Source organism: Miscanthus floridulus, chromosome 3 (genome assembly GCF_019320115.1).
Source record: "Miscanthus floridulus cultivar M001 chromosome 3, ASM1932011v1, whole genome shotgun sequence".
In the NCBI taxonomy this organism is placed as follows: domain Eukaryota; kingdom Viridiplantae; phylum Streptophyta; class Magnoliopsida; order Poales; family Poaceae; genus Miscanthus; species Miscanthus floridulus.
Genome location: NC_089582.1, coordinates 95,401,480 through 95,406,057, shown reverse-complemented (window position 1 = coordinate 95,406,057; position 4,578 = coordinate 95,401,480). Strand labels below are relative to the sequence as shown.

Here is a 4,578-nt window from a genome sequence, read left to right as displayed (position 1 = left end):
TTCGTTTCCCTCCACAACACTACAGCACATTAATCCCTTTTGGAGCTCACCATAGTAATCATGTACAGATTTATCTCCTTGTTCTAAACGCATCAATTTCTTACGCAAGTCTCTATGATAAGAAGGAGGAACAAAACGATCATGCATAGCTACCTTAAGTTCTTCCCACATACCAGGTAAAGCATTCTGTGTAGCTAGTCCATTCCACCAAATAATGGCAAAATCCTTAAACTCACTAGTAGCTTGTCTAACTCTATGCTGCTCAGGTACAAGGTGGGCACTAAACTTTTGTTCTACCGTCATCTCCCAGTCAATATATCCCTCAGCATCATAATGACCCAAAAAAGATGGTATTATGAACTTAATTTTAGCATAAGGATCATCGGGCACACGGTGATTATTAGCTTGATGGTGGTGGTGGTGGACACCACCCATACCTGTCGTGTTGCAGCGAAGACGTTGTCGTAATCTCTCTTGTCGGAAAGCTGCTCGACCTAGGTTCCCGTTGGCATCATACACCGTGTCTTGACCATCGGTGTTGCTGTCGAAGATGTCGTTCTAAGCACGCCGAATTTGGGGAAGAAGGCCGCTGGGAAGGGAGCTTGTCGGAGTTGGGGCGGGGGCGCGGCCGTCGGGGAGGAGGTTGTCGGAGATGAGAGAGAGAAGGCACCGATGGAGCATGTAGCACAGGCGCGTCGCCTGATGGATAAGCAACGCAGAGGTGACTGAGTAGGTGACTAAGCAGGAGTAATTCTGATATCATAAACTATATTTTTGTAGTGTGTTTATTTATATCATAAATATTTATACATCCTTGTGTAAATTAGGTCAAACAAAATATTACTTGAGATAATTTTATGAATTAATTTATTTAGGGAGCGTAGAGTAGGCATGAACATGAACAGAATTGTAGCATTCGACTTTGTACTTCTCGACAAAGACAGCTAGTATATATAACTTTATGCTTTAGCTTTCCAGCATGGCAGCATTCCCTCGTGTCTTTCTTTCAATTAGTTCCAAGTTTCATTTCAATTAGTTCCAAGTTTCATCTAAACCAAACAGCATGGCAACGGACGTCCCATGGCAACACGTAGGTGGGCAGGTGTCACCTTCTCCCAATTGCCCAATTCGATCTGCCAACGCAACCATTCGTCTGTCCAGCGTCTATCTTTAACTGGAATCTTGGCCTTCTTCGTTTCAGCTTATCACCTATCCCGTTTCAGTGAAATAATAGTATTTTTCTCTCATAATAAATTAGTATCGATATTAGTTATTTTTCTAGCCAGCCGAAGAGCCTTTATTTTCCTGCTGGAATTGTAGTATCTGTTTACTATGCTGCTCCTGTCTTATTGACAGATGTGGAAACAGAACGGCATCGTCTTCGGCGGCGAGAAGCAGTGATAGGATTCAGATTAGATCCGCACAGAATCGAACACACATAGTACTATTTATCAAATTTTATTTTGAATCCGAATATAGATACCAATATTATCGAATATGAATGCAAAACAGAAGTCTCGATTTTCGATATGTATTTGGATATCTACTAGATTTTGACGATAGTTGCCCTGTTCGCTTGACAGATAAGCCATAACTGAAAGTACTGTTGACTGATTTATTATGAGAGAAAAATATCGTTCGTTGGCTGAAAAAGTACGGCTTATAAGCTAAACGAACAGGACGAGTATATGTCTATTTACTTGTCGCTAGTTTATTTGAACAGAATCATTATGCATATCTACCCTACTTCCTTGATGCTTTATACCAAATTCAGCATCTCCTTTGGCCACGTCACCTCCCTGTTTCGTCCGTCCGATCTGTCCGTCCAACCATACAATCCGTCCGATCCTTCTCCCTGTCGTTCTCAACTGGAACCTTCCACATTATTCGTTCTCGCCACAGCCTCGCAGCCACGGCAAACAAAAGAAAAAGAGAAAAAAAAGCGACCCAGCCTTTCCTCCTCCCTGCGTCCTCGCTGCGGTCACCCCACGCTCCGCGCCGCAGCATCCCCTCCTCCGCCGCCGCCCCAGCCTGTCCTCCTCGCCGCGTCCTCGCAGCCGCCGTCCCCCACTCCGCACCGTCGGGAGCGGCGCCTCCCCGGCCCCCTCCGCCGTCCCCGGCTCCACGCCGCGTCCTCGCGTCCATCCGCCGTCCCCGGCTCCACGCCGCGTCGTCGCGTCCACCCGCCGTCCCCCGCTCCGCGCCGTGGACAGCGGCGCTGCCACGGCCCCCTCCGCCGTCCCCGCCCCCACGCAGCGTCCTCGCGTCCACGCGCGCCGTACCGCGGCTGCGCTCGCCTGCACGCTGCTGCTGTCATCGCCGGAGAAGCCAGATGTAGCTCCCCTCAACGCTACTGCTGACCTCGCCGGAGAAGGCAGATGTAGACCACTGGTGTATCCCTCCTCCGCTCGATCTCCCGTTCCTCGGATTCCGTTGCCGCGCAGCCCACCGGAGCTTCACCTCCGCCTCTTTTTGCTGCCAAAGGAACATCGGTCAATTCTCATGCTTCAGTGAAGAAGATAAACGTATCTTTTCATTCGTCCTCCCAATTCCATTGTTATTGTTTTATTATACTTACATATGTTGCCTTTCCATTAAAACTCAGGTGATTAGATTTACCCCTACGCCTACGCATTTTTAAAATTCTTTCGTGTTCGTGCCTGCAGCTGGCGAGAGTTCCATTCCCCTTCAATCCGAGCAACCCGCCGATTTTAGGCGCACCAGACGTATACTGTTTGCAGCTTCCAGGACTGAGAACGGTGAATTCTCATGCTTTCACTGCAGAAAATAAATGGATATTTCCCTTTTGCTCCTTTGAGTTTCTTTGTGCACACTGTTCACTGACATTTCTTTGCAACGTCGGTTCAACCAATGCTGAGGAACCCTTCTCCTCCTGCTACAGCTGACAGGAAGCATGAGGAAACCTTTCTTCCAATAGAGAAGGTACATTGTTCGGTTCCAGTAGGATAAGTACACAGCTTTCCAACAACTTATAGAGTATTGCTTTAATTCTATGGATTTGTGGAAAAATGTTGCTTACTGACTTTCAAGTTTCAATGTCTCTAGCATTCTGTAGTGCTATGTGTTGTTTACTCAATTCCCCTTTACATTGACTTGATTGAAAGAATCTGCTAACATGTATTGATACTAATTTTTTAGTTCTCCTAAAAATGAAATGATAATTGTGTATTTTGTGTTCAAAGTCACAATGGCCTGAACGCAGTCCACCTACATATTTTGGTTCTAAAATTATAGACAGGTCTGAAGAAGTCTTTTTTTTTTTGGCCAAAACTGAAGATGTCGTCACCCTGCATAAGGTTCTCATACATGTTACTTTTTTCATCTAGATTCGTGACTACATGGGTAAAGGTCGTGACATTGTTCTGAGAGTGGACATTCAAATAGCAGCAACTAAAAGACAGATACTTGGTATCTACAGTTCTCATATTATGCTGATAGGCCTGCCCTCCATCATGTTCAGCTTAAATCCAAATCCTTGATGCCAACAGGTTAGACACATTGTGTTCCTTTTTCCCTGGAATAGAGCGTACGAAGACATATAATTCCCTTCTAATCTTAGTTCTACCTGCTGCTGTAATTCCTTGCATATACCTGTATAATTATAGATACCAAATGCATAATTGTATTCCTAAAGCCACAACGACACTTTCATAAATACTTTTATTACCAAATGGAATGATACCGATGTTTACGCTTCAAATCTTAGTGGTTCTCCAAAAATACAGCCTCTTGATCCATGTTGCCTTCATTATCTACAATCACCGTTCTACCTGCTCAGTCCGCTGCTCTTCAGGACTATATTAGTCACGTTATTCTGCTCCCTACATCTATGTCCTACATGTCATGAGGCCTTTCGAGTTTGCAATATGCTAATCTATATCACTAATTGTTACATACTGCCTATGTTCATTCTTATATGCTTTCTAACCATTGCATGGTTGCTAATGCAGTCACACTGCCCTTTTTATCAGATTTGTTGAAGCCGATATGTAAATGTTGTGCCAACTGGAGAAGCCTATAAAAATCATAAGCCTTATATGCTGGACGATTCGTAAATCAGAAGCATTGCTCCATTGCTACCCATAGGTCTCTCCATGACCTTACTTCGCTTCAGGAACATCAACTGGATGATATAGACAAAGCTTAAGGTTAATATCATGCTATTCCTTAAATTCAATAGTTTCATAGGTTCATGTCCTCTGTCCAATCCATATTGTTAGATCTCTCCTAACTGTGTAAATATAAAACTTAATGACCCATGCTACCTTCTGCTGAATAAAATTACTGATGAGAGGTACCTAAATTTTTTTTGTGATTCATGCTACTATATTTAATAGGTAGCCTACTCTATATGTCCTTTGACGACACCCTGCTTCCAATGGTCGCAAGTTTCAGAAATAATCTGTCTGTTGCCAACTTATAGGTTCTATTTCACTTTGGAGTGACCAATCGTGCTCCTATAAATATCGATTGCACATCACTGCTGTTATTTCAGTCAAATTGTTGTCAGCCAGTTCATAAGTGTCCCCATTTGCCACTGCGCCATACAACTTGACT

General features: G+C 44.1%; 1 long non-coding RNA gene across 1 annotated transcript; it reads left to right on the top strand.

The window, feature by feature from the left end:
• The first annotated feature begins 1,915 nt into the window (after positions 1-1,915).
• On the top strand, positions 1,916-4,324 carry LOC136546185 (uncharacterized). Its single transcript, XR_010781295.1, has 4 exons — positions 1,916-2,525; positions 2,667-2,943; positions 3,348-3,509; positions 3,993-4,324. It is a non-coding gene; the product is annotated as an uncharacterized lncRNA (long non-coding RNA).
• The last annotated feature ends 254 nt before the right edge of the window (positions 4,325-4,578 follow it).